Consider the following 18,815-nt stretch of genomic DNA (forward strand, 5'->3'; position numbering starts at 1 on the left):
TGTTTCGGAAGAATCTCCACTGCTTCAATGCCTAATAAGAAAAAAAATCCCACACATGAATCCACCTAACACTTTTCCAGGCATTGTAGAATAGAATAGTTATAGAATAGTTTCTCTATTGTCATTGTAACATGAACCATGTACAACAAAACTGTAAAATGTCAGCCAGTCAGTGCACCATTCAAACATTTCTAAAAGCTAACGATACATACAAGGTAAAATATTTAAAAAAAGATAAACAACTAAAATAAATATCATGAAAATAGCACGCATAAACACCCAGGTGTCCTTCCCCCACCTCGCTTCCAGCTTTCTCCCACCAACCAAATGTCACCTATTATTGGTCTCCAGAGATGTTGCCTGACCTGCTGAGTTATTCCAGCACATTTGTCTCTTTTTGTAAACCATTATCTGTAGTTCCTTGTGTCTACAGTTGAGATACTGGCAGATGCTTTCTTATCAACTTATAAAGCAAACCAGTAAGTTAAAAGGAGAACTACATGCATCAGTTATCTCAACATTTACTTATGCTTCATTGCATCATTCCATTATAAAAACAACTCCCATGGAATCAAGGGGTATGGGGAGAAGGCAGACACGGGTTACTGATTGTGGATGATCAGCCATGATCACAATAAATGGCGGTGCTGGCTCGAAGGGCCAAATGGCCTCCTCCTGCACCTATTTTGTATGTTTGTACATTAAGAACACATTCAGTGCAGCACATCAGATCGAAGCACCTCAGATACTTCCAAACTCTGTAAATATTTATTCCCCCTCCAAACAAACGAATTCCCATCTCAAAAATCCATTCTAAATCAGAGTAACCTCCATTTCTTTACTTCAGATATTAGACTTTGGACATAAAGCACAAAAACAGCTCCCTCGGCGCACTGAGTCCATGCCAACCAGCGATCACCCCGTACATTACCGAAACCAATTAACCTGCAAACCTGTGTGATTTGAGTCTGGGAGGCATCCTGAGCACCTGGAGAAAATCCATGCGGTCACAGAGAGAACATGCAAATGCCATTCAGACAGTACCTGTAGTCAGGATCGAATCAGGGTCTCTGGCGTTAGAAGGCAGCAACTCTACTGCTGTGCCATTGTGTTGCACTCATCTTTCAAGTGCATTAGTATTAATCCAGAAAATAGAAGTCTGTTCCAAATTCATTTGAAAGATAATGTTGAATCATTGTGAATTTTTTCAGATCTTGGGATCACTTTGGTGCAACAAGTAGGAGTAACTAACCAACATAACCCACACACTCTTCCCCCATCTCCTCCCTGTGCACTCACCTGTCCCACAATCATGTGCTATTATCCCTTCCCATTCCACTTATATCCCTTTCTCAGGCTTCACATTCAATGCAAGTTCTCTCCTCATCATCTCAGTTCATGGCTTTTCATCTGGATTTTTTACAACCACCAGCCAATCAAACCCCCCTCTGCTACATCCACCTATCACTCGGCATGCTTTGTCTGTCCCCACCTCTCTTCTAGCTTCCCCCCACCTACAACCAGTTCGACCCAAAACGTCCATGTTCTCTAGAACTGCTGCCTGCCCATTGAGTTACTCCAGCACTTTACATCTTTTTTTTTAAAGAACCTTCTCTGATGTTCGAGTTGCACATTGGTTATTTTGAGTGCAGAATTGGATTTGCAGACAAGGAAGGTGTCTTTGTTAAAAGACTTGAGGGTCTAAAATGTTTGGGCAGGAATACAATTGTGCTTTTTGGAAGCACAGTCATCGGTGACACCTCACAATTAAGTTTGGAGATCTTTATTTGATACTAATTGAATTTCCATGTGAGAATCATTGCTACACGTCAGGGAAAGAGTGATGGACCTTGGAATAAAACAGTGAGCAGAAGGAATGAAGTGGAAGCAGGGACAGATGTAAACATGAAGTAGATTATCAGAGGACACTACCAGTCTGATTTCATTAGGTTCATTTTTTAACACCTTCCTATAATCATATGCAACATTTTTTACATGGAAAGCACATTAAAAATGTCTGTTATGACACATCATGTCATGACAAAAGAATCCTATAATGCATGACATTAAAAAGGTTACTTGATCAGACAAAAGATTTCAATGTGCTTGACAGCCTATAAAACAAGGCATTAAGACAGATGAAAAGTTGATTACAAGTTAGCTCACAGCATTAAACACAAGGCTCTTTGTGCGGCTGAGATAAGACAAGTGCTTAAAAAAACACGTCATGATAACTGCTCCTGGTATTCTGAAGTTTTCAGACCTTTAACTCAAAATCTGGTTCAAGGTTATTGCTTCTGCAATATTGAGAACTTATGCAAATTGGAGAGATGTATAACAGGAATATTGTAAAATAAACATTCAACAAGACCTTGAAATTATCAAATCCTGTTGTTCCTTGGAGCTACATTAGGGACTTGGTGATTTATACAATGGAATCATCCAGCAGTGATCAATAAGGTTCCCCTAAAAAAAAAAATCCAAGCAATATTATTTTGGTATTCATATGAAAATATTTGAACTTAAACAATTATGGACAATTTGTTCACAATTATTGAATCAAGATTATTCTCTGTTCACAAAGTATATTAAGATGACAGAATGCAATTCAATATAAACTAAATTATTTTGTTTACTTCTCAGCGCTTTATCAGTAAGGATCTTTCAATGCCTGAATTGTATATATCCACTATGAAGGGGGAAATTCCATAGAGCTTCCAGTAAACATTTGATCCTTCATTCAAATGTTTATGACCCAAAACCCCACCAGTGAATTTTAATGTTGATTCTGCCCCAGGTGACCACTGTTTGTGGTCAGATGTCTGTGCCATCTTGAACTGTGATAATTCCACAATGACATTATTCCAACCAAAACTCCAGGGCTGCAGGGATCCTGTCTTCGTAGTGAGCAGCTGAAAGTGTATCCTGTCCATATTATCCATATGGTGCCTGGCTCAAATCAACCAATGTTCCCACTGGACTGGATTTTATATCGCTAATTGTTTCAAATTTAGAGAATCAAAACAACTTCAATGTAAACCAGTTGGGTTTTAACAACAGTCCAGGGTGATTGTCACTGGGGTGAATCTTCCTAGCTGTGGCAGCTGTTCCAAATTGAGCTGCTGGCACTCAGCCACTCTAATAAAAATAAGCGCTTGACTAACAAGGACCCACGTTAAGTCTAAGACTGACTGTGTGCTAAATAGCACAGATTCTGTCACTCCACTCTGTCACGATCTCTCCATGGAGTCCAATAGCTATACCCCATCTCCGGAGATGCCAATATGGGTTGTTGCAATTCTAGTTTCAAGGTGCTTGGAGATACAAGTTCAATTTAGGTAATTGAATAATTCAGAAATAAAACCCTAATTTCATTAACAGTAACCATGAAACTAACTGATTATCACAATAATACACCTGATTTTCTAATGTGTTTCAGGGGAAGAAAGCTGCTATCTTTACCTCATCTGTGAATGAATGGAATTTTGTAGCATTCCCAAAAATGAGTGAAGCTCTCTGGTATACACCTTATCCTGGACAGGTTTCATCCCATTGAGGTCAATTCTAAGCCCAAATAAAGAATCTCAGATCGTGTAAACACAGCATCTTTATTGCTTCAACTATCTATGAATTACAATCTGCAAAATAATTTCCCCTGAACTCAGCCGATTAAATGATCATCTTGGTTGCATTTACAACTCAGGATCCCCAGCAGCTGACTTAAAGGGTTGTCCCACTTGGGCGACCTAATTGGCGAGTTTAGAAGAGTTTGGAAAAATGACATGTTGAAGACCTTCTTCGACTATGTAGAAGACCTCCTTCGACCCCCTTTGACTATGTTGAAGACTAGCTACGACTAGCTACGACTAACTTTGGGAAAATTGGACACCGAATAGTGGAGAGTGAAGACGACCTCCTTCGACCTCCCTTCGACCTCCCTTCGACTATGATGAAGACTATCTACGACTACCTTCGACTACCCTCGATTACATACGACTAACATGCCGACCTACTACGACTAAACCTACGAGTAAAAGAATTATCGATTTTTTCCATGGCGACCTTTTTTTAATCACGGCCAATTTTTTAACATATTGGGAAAAAAAGCCGCAACCTAGCTGAGACCTTGAGTACGCGGAGACCACTCTCGAGCATGAAGGAGAGTTACGAAGACCTCCTACGACCTCGTGTTGACCATGCTGCGAGTATGAGTTGAGCGCAAACTCACCAGAACTCACGGATTAGGTCGCCCAAGTGGGACAGGCCCTTGACCCTGTACAGCAACCTAGTTTAAATCCAAGTGTAGGTTAACATTTAGGAACAAGGAATTGCAGATGCTGCTTTACAAAAAAAGGAAATAAAGTACTGGAGAAACTCAACGGTCAGGCAGTATCCTTGGAGAAAATGGATAGGTGACGTTTCGGGTTGGGATCCTTTTTCAGACTGATTGTAGGGAGGGGGGGGGGAGGAGGGGGGGAAAGAGGAGGGACAGGTGTGTTTGATGATAGATGAACACAGGCAAGGGGAGGGTGGGGGGGGGGGGGGTGGTTATGAAGGGTAGATGGTTGGCTAAAAGCCAGAGATGAATACAAAGGTGCAAGACAAAACGATTAAAAAGTTACAAATTGTGAAGCCAGAGGAAGGAATACAGGTGGAGGGGGAGGGGAGAAATAGGTGCAAGTCCAGGTGGGGCAGAGGGAAGAGGGGCAATACAAAAGGGGCTGTGTGGAAGAAAGGGAAGGGGGAGGGGGGGGGGTTGTTAGAGTTTACCTAAATCTAGAGAATTCAATGTTCATCATGTTGGGCCATTGGCTTCCCGGTGGAATATGAGTTGCTGTTCCTGCAGTTTGTCTCATTCTGGCAATGGAGGAGGCACAGGACAGAAAGGTCAGAATGGGTAGGAAGGAACAAAGGTCAGTACAGGAATGGGAAGAGGAGAGTACTTCAGATCAATGCCGATACCACCAGTCCCATGTAACTGGCCACAATCTGGCTTTTCTGCCATTTCCACAGTGTCATAACACTACACCCAGAATGTGTAGGATTTCCACATGTATTCTCACTAAACGGAGGAGTCACACTAAACATTATGTGTCACATCGTTGTCAATGTGCTATCCACACATGTGAAAACCACCTTCCTAAATGGATGACCATTTATTTGAACAATGATCTCGAAATCACTGCCCCATTGTAGCCCTCCATCCACCACTATGAAGAGATAATTTATTTCTGAGTCCGTTTTGTGAGCTTGCAGCTTCTTGGCCGGTGGAATGACCTTGCATAGCTACTTTCCACCATAGTCGCCACAGCCTTTCCCTCTTGGTGACCTTCGGAATATCTTTGATCAGACTTTACTGGCTTTACCTTGCACTAAACGTTATCCCTTATCATAGATCTACACACTGTAAATAGCTTGATCATAATCATGTATTGTCTTTCCGCTGACTGGTTAGCACACAACAAAAGCTTTTCACTGTACCTGTATCACTGAAGATACTCTCTGTGGACAGAGATCGAGGCACAGCTAATTCCTGCTCTCTATCGCATGGTTGATGCTCACCCGACAGAATGCCCCCCCTCTCACAACTCTGCCTCGGATACATAAACATAATTTGTATGATGAAGACCATTACCCAAGCTGTCTCAAGCATCGTTCTGCATCAAAGAGCTCTGTCTGAATTCCCTCTGCAATCAGACCACATATTAATGCGTGCTGTATAGTCCCTCAGCACCTTGTTGCAGAGTTCATAACCTGAACACATAGTAACTGGTCCCCAGTTGCATGTACCGAATGTATAACATGTAGAAGTTTCTAAAGTTACTGGATTGAAATGTACCTTTGAAAGTTTATACAATATTCTTATCAAAGTCTTCATTCATGGCTCAGGCAGCTTGAAGCCCATTAGTTTTCTGTATGTCTCCAACCTTACTATGAGTAATATAACACCTCCCTCGTTCCACAAGGCCTCGTTGCTCTGTTCTTTGTGTCCTCCTGTGGTCTATCCTTTAAGGATATCATTTCCTCTCAGGAATATCTCTATCTATTCTAAGTACATAGCAAATGGTTATGACTTTTCAAACATATATATACATCATCAACATACCTATTACACCTGTTGCCTGTTATTCTTACTGCTCTCTCTCCGGAGAACCCAGCTTTCTTCTCCCTCGAACTAATTCACCTTTATCCTTCCTCAAGTTACATCTTTATACTTCCTCAAGTAACAACATCCCAAACTCATGGCCAATGTAGTATCCTCAGAGTCTTCTGTTCAGTAAGACATGCATCAAACTCCAAATCTGTGAAGTGAACAGCAGTTCCTGATACAACAGCATACAAAGGTCTACCTATCTTTCTGAAGAGCACTCATTGTGGCAATGTAGGAAATGTGGTAATAATTTGTGTACAATTAGCAAAGCACTAGATTTGTGACACTCCAATATTCTACCCCAACTACCTAACTTGCCAATATAATTCACACCCTGAGCACACACTGCATAGAAAATAGTTTCCTTATGTCCACTATGGTTGATTTGCAAATCACTTCCATTTAATGCTCCCCAATTCTTGATCTTCCTGCCAGTAGAAACAGTTTCTCTCTGCCTACCAAATCTATATCCTTGATGAGTTTATGTATCTCCTTTTGTAAGGACACCTCATGACCTCACAGTCCCAAGCATTGGCCAGTATATCCACACAACCAAAGGCCCTTATCCCTGGAAAAACATTCTGCATTGGGTCCAAAATCATTACTTTCTTTCCAAGTGAAGTGAGGGAGTCAAAAACTGACCCAATGCTCCATTTCTAGCTGAACTAAAGTTCTATAACGTTTCCTCAGGCCTTCATGACTTTTGCACTTTCTTTCACTTTCCATCAAACCCAGCCACCCTTTGCTTTACCAACTACTTTATCAACCTGCTCTGCCACCTTCAGTGAACTATGCACATATCACCCCAGATCTTGTTGGTTTTGCACCAGTTTGGAATTATTTCTTCCAGTTTGTATCGCCTCTTTGTGCTTTTCCTACCAAAAAGTAACGCCTTGCAGTTCTCAGCAAAAAAATTAATCTGCCACCTCTCTGCCCATTCTACAGCCTGCATTGGTCTATTAGTTCATTGCCATTCACGGAGCCTCTAAGACTTGGAGTCTTGCAGAACGATTCAGTCATGGAGAACTTGATTTCAAAGTTCCAATTCATTTAGTAAACTTAAGACTATATATTTTATTGGCCTTTGTATAGCCTGTCTTAGCAAAACATGATTAGCCTGTCATTTCAACTAAATTGTAAACTTAAAATGAATCAGGTCTAATTGGAATAACTGATCTATAATAATTAATACTGAACAAACATAGATCCTTAGAAAAGTAAACACATTTGCACCACTTTAGTTGACCCCTATCTACACATGGCATTAAATTAAAGAAAGAAAAATAAAATATAATAAATGCCATATGCACAACAGTAATAAGGGTCCTCTGAGGTCTTTGAAAATGGACTCAGTGTTTCATGGTTTCACATTTCATTCACGAAACTGTCCCTGACAAAACAGTTTCAGAATGTTCGGAACGCCATGGTGAAGCCTATTATTGCTACAGACAGTTATTGCGTGTCCGTGTCAGGTGCAGACTTTGTGAGTAAGGCGCACTTCAAGATCAAGGTTGTCTTTTGCTTCATTCTGAGATTTTTCATTTTTCTTTTCATTTTATCAAAAGCTTAAAGATTTATGTGATCGCTGATTAATACTGGCCAGATTTGCAGTGCAGTCTCAGAAAGAAAAGTTCAAAGAACAGGCATCTACCGCCGCTCCTCTCCGTTGGTCCTCTTTGCAAGTGTTTTCAAATAAAAAACAGAGGCATTGAAACCACTTTCCAAGTTTAATTTTCGATTCAACATTAGACATTTATTTTAGAAAAATGAACCAATGTTATTGCTCATTGTGATTTAAGATAGTTTTAAGTCATATTTACAACATTAGCAAGAGCATCTGTAGAAAAATATATCGTCAACAAAGAGATTACTATTTTTACAATTTCTATGTTAGTGGCATTTTCAGATATTTTTCTGATTTTTTTCTGAAATCTCACTGGTTTATACCTACAGTAAGTGTGATATTCTTTCAGAAGCCTCAGGAACATTTATGTATGCTGTTTTGCTACTGGTTCTTGTGCAGAGCAATTGAAAGGAACAATTTTTAATTCCTGAACCTCATTTGATTAAATCCAAATTAACAAACTTGCTTATCATGCTGCTTAGTTACTCAAATGATTAGTTAATCATTTAGTCATCCATTCATTCAAATGACTGAGAGTCATGGAGAAGCAGTTTGAAATAACTGGGTAATTCTGACCGTGAGCAAGCTGTTCCTCAGTTCTTGGCTACTGGAGCCCACTTAAATGAGCAGAAGGATGACACAAAGGCCCTCTGATCATTTGATACTGCAATGGAGCTGAACAGTCTCAGTCTGAAGAAGGGCCTCGACTCGAAACGTCACCCATTCCTTCTGTCCAGAGATGCTGCCTGTCCCCAGCTGAGTTGCTCCAACATTTTGTGTCTATCTTTGGTGTAAACCAGCATCTACAGTTCCTTCCTACACGCTGAACAGTAGATTTGTTGGAACCCTTTCTTTGAGTTCAAATTTTCAACCCAGCTGATCAGGAGAACTTCCAAAGCATAAGCACAATTTTCTCCCAGGAAGGTTAATGTTCCCACTATTTCAAGTGCTTTTGGCTCCTTCAGACAAGTAGATCTGAATCAATGGAGGCCCAAGATTGGGAAAGACTGATTGCTGATACCTTGGCTTTAAGTTAGTACACTGTTTGAAGAGATTCGCAGTTGAAGAAAAAAAATAGGAGTAACTATCAAAGAAACAAGATTTCACGAAGACCCATGATTAAAACGAACAATAGTTATGTCTGTCAATGCATTCTGAACATTGTTCTTGGACATTTGGTTTTAATTCATTGGACCTCTTACTTCAGGGAGACAATATTTCAACATATTGCATCCTGGCACATGTGTGATTGAGAAGAATTGGTGTTGCAGAATTTGACAGAAAGGTAAATTTCGACCTCTGAAGGAAGTGGTGAAAAAATAATAATTTTCAGAGTGGTTGCCATCTGTAAATGAGTTTGGAAAGATGTTAGAGTTTGCCTTTAGATTCAGACAGGCACAAATATTAACATTTGACATATTATCTGAGGGACACAACTCTAGGCTAGGCATTTGTGCATTGGAGTGAGTCTCGGATACATGCACAGATGTAGCAACACCTACTTATATGAAGTCTGTATTGTTGTTCAAACGTGCTCTCAGCATTAATTTTTCAGTGTTGGGAATATAAATTCTTATCTATTTTAGCATTTACGATTGAACACCATGTCAGTTTGCTGAAAACAGTAAACCAAATGTGCAAAGTAACTTTCCTCAAAGATTAAAATAACTGGATACTTTACTGTTTAAGAAAATTATTGTCATGAGGATAAAGCAATTATAAACATTTGAAACAGTGAAAGCAATTAACGCCACACATGAAAAACAAGTGAATAATTAAATCTACTTAACACTCAGATTTTATTTTACATCCAGAAACAATTGTTAAAATATTCAGGGCTGTGGATCCCTCGTTTTCCTACAGCGTACTCTCCCAATTATTCACCAGGTCTTTCACAAAGCAAAGTCTTGTGTGCGCATCACCTCATTATGTTTATTTTGTTATTTGTGTTTTGTTCACTTCTCTTGGGGAATATCCGTGCTGTGTTATAAGCAAGCAATAAATGCAAGACAAAAATCTAGGGATTTGTGATTCTCTGTCAGTTGCTGTGCTTTCTTCTGTGATGATGGATAATTGAGTCCTGCTGGAGAAAGGTGGCAGAAAGTGAGAGTCAAAGAGCAAGAAGAGAGGGAAAGGGAAACTGAGAGAAAGCATACATAATTGTTCAGTTCCCAGACAAGGGCCTGAACAGACAACATCACACAAGTCGGGCAACAGGAGGTATACATCTGTCACGTTGATCAGGTAGGGTTTAGGGTAAGAGCAGAGAAAGTTCTACCCTTTGTCTAGACGGTCCCGCACCTGATCTAGGTATCTTTATTGCTTCAAAAATGAAATAGGTTCTGTTCTCCAGCACTGATATCCTTTACCTTGATAAACACCCAGAAAGAAGGCAAGTGAATAATTAAACTAAAGTAGTAAATAAAATTCATTTCGCGAAGCTACAAATCCCTTGATGCAATTTCCTTTTCCTTTTCTCAAAGAACAAGTAATATATTTTTCATGATACCTATCAGAATTGTTATTCAATGTTTTCATGGTTTACCTTGGTAAAGGCATTAACAGTGGAATAATGAAACACTGGCAATAGCTTTCTGATACACAGCTGTTTTTTTTCTTTTCCTGAGCAGGCTATCACTGATGTACTGATGACCACATTTTAAATCACGTAGCCTCAACAATAATCCATTCACACTTTATTCGGTCGTAATGTGATACCTATTTTATGATGACAACACCAGGATCCATTAATTTATAAGATTTGGTGCAAATACAAAATAAAAAAAAGCAGTTCACCATTGAATCACAATAAGCTAATTTCCGGGGGAGTGAAATAAATTAAGGTTGAAGGTAAAATATAGATAACATGTAAAAACAAAATGAAAGTGAACATTTATCCATCTGCTAACTCTTTTGTAAATATATTTGTCTCAGAAATTAATCCTTGCATAAATTGCTTCACTGAAAATTGTTGCAGGCTATTTTTGTTTGAAGAAAATTGCTTAGTAAAGTTTCAGACTACAGTTTAAGCATTCAAATCATTGAATTCCGGCACAGATTAGGGGGAAATACAAAACAGATATTCATTGAAGAGAACAAAACCATATTTAGTATCTTTATTTTAATCTCAGTTTTAAAGATTTATTAAAGTTACCTGTCTGTACCATGCTGCTTTGACAAATGCACAGAAATTAAACAGATAACATACTGCAGCTAAAAATGATGTTGTAATTCTCAATGAGTATCAATCTTTAACATAGGATGCAACACTTATCAGTCGCCCCCACTAATGCTAATTCCGTAAAACAAAGATTTAATTAATTTGTCGAGAATTAAATATTTAGACGAGGACTGATCAGGTGCAAATTAACAATAAGAAGGATATTTATAAAATTCTGCCAATTACTAAAAGATGTGAAACTTTCTGACACGGGTTTGTCTAACACTTGTGTTCTAACATTTAAGTTTCTTGCCTAAAATGTCCATGAAATCTTTGTTAACAGGCAAAGTACCATGTCTATCATTTACAGTTGTCAAAGCTGTAAGATTCAGTCAAAAAGATTTAAATGTCTCCGACTTTAGACATTTGAAAACACTTAAAATTTAAATAATTTTTTAAAAATGATTAATAATTTATTTTTTTTTAATTAGTGAAAGCCAACCAAAATCATATAAACATGTTTTTTTTAAATAATTTATGAAAAATGCCATAATGTTAAAAGGTCTTATCTTCCCATTTGCTTTCTATTGCGTGGCCCTGCAATTCATATTGAAATCTACAACATCTTGGATCCTGCACAAAGTTTAATGAGGGGTAGTATTTGAGAGATGATAACACTATGCAAGTCCTGGAGAACCTCAGCAAGGAGGAGCTCTAGTAGTTTACTTCATGTCTAACGGCTGAGCAAAGATACACATTTGGCAGATCCAATTAGTCTGATGAAGGGTCCGACCTGAAAAGTGGCCGATCACTTTACTCCACAGATGCTACCTGACCGGCTGAGTTCTTCCCAGCATCTTGTGTTTTGCTCAAGATTCCAGCATCTACAGTTCGCTGTGTCTCCATGCACATTTGGCATTTGGGTTTAGATTGGACTCATTTCCAATTAATTGGGTAAATTCTTGTTTGTGCTCTTTGTGTTAATCAGCAGGATATGTGGCAGAAATTGTGCAATTATTAATGATTGCTGATGAAGGCACATCAATGTTTTCAAAACAGGATTCATAAATCATACATTTTTAAATTAGCAGCCTATTCATTTAAATATTTATCTTTCAATGGTAAAATAAAATATATGGAGGGGGGGGGGGATAGCAAGACTGAAATAAAATATTGTGTTAGATCAAACAACTATTCTGTTCAATGCCCAATAGTTTAATGGGTTTAATAGAACTTAAAGGTAAGGAGATAGAACTTCAATAGAACTGAAAACTGACCACTGCATCGAATTGGACACTAACTCAATGCAGTCTATTTTACTTCTCCCAACATGCAGCTTTATTCATAAACCTTTACATTTCAAACACAATTAGGACAGAATCGTTGCTTCATTTCTATAAATCACAAGTCATGAGTCTGAAGAAGGGCCTCGAGCTGAAACGTCACCGATTCCTTTTCTCCAGAGGTGGTGCCTAACCCACTGAGTTACTCCAGCTTTTTCTGTCCAGCTTCATTTCTATATTTTGATTATCTTACTAAATGTATTTTATTTTTCACCACTGTAGCCATTGGGTTGGAAATCTCCTTACCTTTAGCTTGTAAGAGGCCAGAAGTTCTGTTGCTGCATCTGATCTTTCACTCAGCCGATGGTTTCAGCACACAGTAAAGGCTTGTCCTGACCCAAAATGGCTGCCCCTTCAGAAGTCCACAGCTCATGGTTGATGTAGCAAGTGCAGCCGGAAGAGTGTGGAATTTCTAAAAAGATCAGTGGAAGTTAAGTTTGTGTTTCCTTTTTCTTATAATTTAAATTTATGTTCATGTTTGATTATTTTATCGTTTATTTTTTTTAATTAATGTTAAGAATAAGAGTCATCTCTAAGTGTTTCTGACCATCAGAGATAGTTGAACTGGATTTTAACAGCACAGGTTGAGCCGACAGAACCTACCACCTGAGACCAAGTTGCCACTCTGCCTCTTGGGATGACTGCAATGGTGACTCCTCAAGAATGTGGCGAGACAAATGACTGCAAAAGGTAAGTGCAAGTTGGACACCATTACAGTGGCATCCCAAGTATGAATGGATCAAAGCTTAAATGCTTTCGTCAAACTGATGGTCCTAAAAACTTATAATCATTTCTGGCTAACTTTATTCATAAAATCCAGAAGGAACTCATTCCCGATATTACATATTGCACAGCAACTTGGTCTGGGCATAAATCTCAATTTAATTCAGTTGATTTTAGCTTCCATATGTATAACCATTTATGGTGTTTGCCTTTTAAAAACCAGCCACCTGCCACCAAATGAGAATCAGATCAAAAAGAACTCCAAAAATATGAAAAATGATAATTCATTCCTCACACATACAGTACAAAGAAATGAGAGAACAAAATGGGTTCCTCTGGTGTTCCCGCCAAAACCATCCCCCATCAGTATTTTGATCAAAGCAGAAAATTTAGCACCATCTTCTGAGTAGGTCTGATCCAATTTAACAGCAGGTCACAGTTAGAGGCCTCAAGCCACTAATGTAACCCAGATTTAGCTGTGCGTTTGGTTCATGAGGCTTTATAAAAAAAATCTGCAATGTGCCTGGTTAAAGCACTTTTCAAACAGGAGTAATCTTCTATTTTGTTAAATGCACATCTAGGTTATGTTCTAAAAACAAAAACTTCAATTACTTCCAAATTAGGTTTGATGTTTTCTTATTAATAACAAAGCTTGAAAGTTGTTATAATTTGCATTAAAATTCTGCAGACTAACTTTAAGAATTTAATTAGATTGCTTTGATAAATTATTTAATTTCCTTTTTCCCCTTCTATCAATGTTTATAGTATGTATTCCATGCCATAGCATTATTGCCATAATTACAGAATTATTTATAAATACAACTTGTCTATATTTAACATCAAATAAAGGAGAATATACAAATTAAATAGCAAACAATGGTTTAATAATCCTGCAGAATTAACTTCAGTAGACATAACAACTAGAAAAATGTACATGAATTAAATAGAATATAAATCTATTCTTTGATCGAAATAAAAACAATATTCTCCCACAATCTGTAAGTATTCATACTTATGGAAATGGTATTAATCCTGTTCCGTAAAGATACCCTTCAATTTTTGGAATCATTTAGGTCGATGTCAAAGATTAGAGTTATGTTTAGAACCAGTTCTGTGCAGAGACCTAAAATTGGCAACCGTTTTAATGATAAAATTTAAAACTGAAGAGACATTGAATAACGATACAGTAAAAACTCCGAACAAAATCCTATGGTTTCACACATAATTTGAAACATATGAATGCGTGTCTGCATTCATTAAAAATATTTCAATTTTCTAATCAATATGCTTTATTTTAATTACACTAGTAAATTCATCTTTAGTATGCTTCACAACAGTCCTCATTTAAAATAGTGAATTAATGTCAGCAGTTAGGGCATTTGAAACTTTTAAGTTATCCCTTGTGATTTAAAACAAAGACTGTTTCTGTACTAGACACTCACAAAACTGGAAAAAAAAAATCAGAAAGATTTGAAACAGAAGTTTGGGCTATTTCAACCATGCACCACATGTTACTTTGTACAAGTCAAGTCACTTGGTGAATGTCAAAGTACTGTCTCAATAAATGTACTGTTTAAACTACAACCTGATGTACATTTATTTATAGATAATAAAATCCCGAACAAAAGATACCCCAAATACAATTAAACTGTGGTCTATCTTACAGCGTTGGGAGTAGTTTTGAATATCAATTGATGTCTGGAATACTTTTCTTTCAAGTTTCGGCTTCATACCCTATGTCATATTTTTAACAATGACCATATATATTTTATATATATATATGTATACATCACAAAAATATTACTGTGTTTATAAATTTCTGTCACCTGCTTCCTCTCTCAATAGCACTGTGTTACATTTTCAGCACAATATTCCAAATCAATTAAGGAAAATTAACTTCCACGTTCTTCTTTTCGTAACTTGGTACATAGCAAACTTTTTCTCGAAGCGGACCTAATGCAAAAAACAACTGGCAGTGGTGCAGGGAGAAAGCCCGGTATGACTAGATGTGAAAGATGGAGTGTTCCCTTTCGTACTGCAACTCTTCCCCACAGCAGTGGGGAAGTTAAAGTTTTCTGTGGACCAGACATTCCAGAAACAATAACCTCACAATCATGTTAGGTAACAAATGCCTGTAATTTGTATACATATGCAACATTGGATCTGTTGCATTTTTTCTTTTAGACAGAACCAATATACACAGCCAGCTGCAGAGGAGATACATACTCCATCATGCCGCTCAATTAATGGACTTTGGTCAAAGTTCAGACATTTTAGAAAACAAGTGAAAGAATAAAAAACACTCCCAAAAATGCATGCCACAATAGCAATGCTGTGTTCGGGAGGAAAATGGTATTTATATTGAAATCAAACATTAAATGTGACAAAAAATTATTTTTAATTTCAACTCTTTTTTTCTTTGGGACAGAGATTCTAAATGCTTTATGGTAACCGATGTGTAATAAAAAGTAGTTCTTATGTTTTCTCATCCTCCTGGAAGAACTGAACACAACATGGCACAAAAACCTTCGCTTTCGATGGATAAATAAATAAACTCCCTAAAATCTACGAGTGGCCAGGCAATTGTAGCGTAAGTAATTTATAGGGGCAAGAGATGCCAGATAAATTTGATTACAATAAAAGATGGGGGATATATTTTTCCCTCAGAGAATTGACAGAAATGCACACAAAACAAAAGGCTAGGCAGAGTGAATGATTTCACTTTGTCCTCAATTCCAGACAAAATTCACAAGTAATTTTGACTGAGCATTTTATCACAATTTGACAGCTTTTCCACATGCCCCAATCATTAATTTTAGAAAGAAGCCTGGCCTGAAATGATAATTTTTTTTGAACCAGTAGAAAATTTGTGAATCCATTCCAAAGTCGTGCCTACCGCTGCGATTGTGATTTGCTAAAAACAGCTAACGGCATACTCCGAAACCCAGCAGGACCACTTGCTAGCAGCCCTTGATTAGCATCTTAACAGAGCCAGGAGCTGAGGAAAATACATTCCACTCTCACCTGCTGCCTTGATTCCACTCCCTTACTGAAGACAGTGGTCAAAAAACTCTGTTAGTGACCAAGAAAATGATATAAACATATTGCTTTCAAATGTTGCAGATTTAACCCTACATTAAGGTTAATTCTGTGTGGGCCATTGCTGCATTACAGAATGAACTAATAAAAAGTACAGCTTTCCTGAACCAAGATTGGAGCGGTTTCTTTCCCCATTTAATATAAAATAGTAAACAGAATGAATTAAAATTGCCAATTATTCTGTGCAACAGAAAGTGAGGCAATACAATTCTGTCCCAGAAAAAATAAAACGATTTAAACTAAAAAATAGAATGAATTAACCACAATTTTTTTTATCTATGGAACGGGAATTCTAGTTTTAGTTTATTTTTCCTATTATTTTAATTTTGTATGCTGTGTTATAATTACACTAGATTATTTTCAATAATGGTTTATACATCTGGCCGAAGAAAATAAGAAAAATGGATATGAATGAGAAATCCATCAATAAGCTATTATTTCAAATGAAAATATGAAGAAAATCAAACATTGCCTGGTTTATTGCTGGGTCATAGCAATTTTCACTTTAATGCCAGATATTGTAGTCTTTTCAAAAAAAAAATTGTAAATGTAGATGAATGATTAAAAGTGGTTAATTCACAGAACATGTAAGGTTTCATAGGCATTTTTCTTTTATACTTTTAAACATTCCAATCAAGCTTCTTTCTCAAATGAAATATTTATTCTGTGGCATGTTTTATTCTATGACCTGCCGCAGAAAATATGCCGTTTGTATAATGCAACCCAGCCCTCTGTCTCTTGATTGTTCTCAACGTAGTGCAACCGTAATTGTGTCAAAGAAAAACAGTAAAACCACTTAGATTCCTCGCAACAAAATAACTCAGCAGAGATCCACTACATATTTACAAGCGCACATAAAATTAGTCAAACTTTATGATGAAATCACCACGAGAAAAGTATTATTTCATTGTTTCAGCCATTGTCCTTTTTCGAGATATGATGAATACTTATTGGATCTGCTATTTATTAATGGGTACATCTGTCTAAGGGAGCACCTGTCTAATGACAACCAATCTGTTTCCTCTGCATTGCTTAGCACATTCTCAACCAGTTAACAAGGAAACATTTCTCATGCCACAGGGTATTTTCCATGCAAAAGATTCCAATGTGCTAACTTTATGAAGTGCAGACCAGTTCAGCTCGTTTGCTGTAGGGATAAGACATGTATCTAGTTTGTTACATGTTTCATTTCTCTCACACATTCTTTATCAACTCATTCTATCCTTGCCACAATGACGTCTTGTAATCCCATTGTTCTACACCATTCAATAGGCATTTTATGTTTTGGTAAGTACTGTTTCATGTGTTATGTAATCCGTGATACACTGCCAGATTAGATACAATCTTCTGAGAGTTAAATTATTAGCAATGAAAATATTCAAATGTATTGCATAAGCCATGGTATCTTTGTGCTAATTAACTGCAAGGAACACACTGATGAATCATATATATATATATATATATACCTTTGTCTCATGAGATATGGGTTGGAAAACATTGAATAACTTAAGGATTAATTCTGTGTAATATTAGATTATGAAAATGTTGCTGAATATTGTGTAATATTGCTAATATGTGGAAAAGTTTACCAATTATTTTGTCATTAATAAATAATTTATTGAAAAACTTTACATCTTAGCCAAGAATAATTGTTCATCTTTCAAAAATAAATTTACATTCATATTTGTAGCCATATATTGTTTATAACTCACATCTGTCAATTGCCTCTGTCATATCGATTAACACAGGTAACACAGTTAGTACTGCTGCCTCACAGTTCAGGGTTCTGGGTTCAACCCTTACCTCTGCTGTGCATGTATTTTGTGTAATCTCTCCATGGCCACTTTGGCTTCTTCGAGTACTCCAGTTTCCTCCCACATTCTAATAGATTTGCTGGTGGATTACTGTAAAATACCCTTCAATGAAGATTAACAGCAACACAAAAATAATGGTGAGTTGACCACTAAATGTGAGAAATAATAAGTTACAGAGTGAATAGGAGACAGGAAAAGGAAGACTGGACTGATGACATAGCCATACCAAGAGCTGGTATGAGGATGATGGGCCGAACGGTCAGCTTCTGCATAGGATAAAAACAGCAGGCAGATCAATAGTCTGGTCGCATCACAGCTTGGTTTGGGAACGGCTCTGCCCTCAAGACTGCAAGAAATTATAGAGAGCTGTACACGTAGCCCAGTCCATCACACAGACCAGACTTCGTACCATTGATTTCATCTACACTTCACACTGCCTCAGAGAGGCAGGGAACATAATTAAAGACGTGTCCCACCCCGGTCATTCCTCTTCTCTGTGCTGCCATTCCTCAGAAGGTACAGAAGCTTGAAAGAGTGCACCTTGAAAGAAGCTAAGGAACAGCTTCCCCTCTGTGATCAGGCTTCAGAACAGTCCTTGCATTAGCTAGGGTACTGTTCAAGTTAATCACCATTGTGGACATTGGACTGTGTCTATGGAACTGATGGGCAACAATGTGCTACAATACTGAGAACTACTGTATCCACAGCACTCTGTATCGTCCCCTTTGTTCTGTCTATTGTGCTTGAGTGTGACTTGATTGTATTTATGTATGGTACTTCTGATCTGTTTGGATAGCATGCAAAACAAAGCTGTTCACGGTACCTCAATACACTTGACAATAATAAACTTAAACCTAAACTAGTCCGATGCATTACACATTTATCAGTATGTGTGTAAGGA

General features: G+C 37.6%; 1 long non-coding RNA gene across 4 annotated transcripts in view; it reads right to left on the bottom strand.

Annotated features, from left to right (window-relative positions):
* LOC116982496 overlaps positions 1 to 18,815 on the bottom strand; it is a 171,291-nt gene that overhangs the window by 54,539 nt on the left and 97,937 nt on the right. For 2 of the 4 annotated variants that reach the window (XR_004414471.1, XR_004414470.1), the window contains exon 5: positions 12,525 to 12,690. This is a non-coding gene — a long non-coding RNA (uncharacterized LOC116982496). Of the gene's footprint in view, positions 1 to 9,555; positions 9,859 to 12,524; positions 12,691 to 18,815 lie in introns of those variants that run through there. The other 2 variants (XR_004414469.1, XR_004414468.1) reach the window with 2 other exon arrangements.

The sequence above is a fragment of the Amblyraja radiata genome, chromosome 17 (assembly GCF_010909765.2).
Source record: "Amblyraja radiata isolate CabotCenter1 chromosome 17, sAmbRad1.1.pri, whole genome shotgun sequence".
NCBI lineage: Eukaryota > Metazoa > Chordata > Chondrichthyes > Rajiformes > Rajidae > Amblyraja > Amblyraja radiata.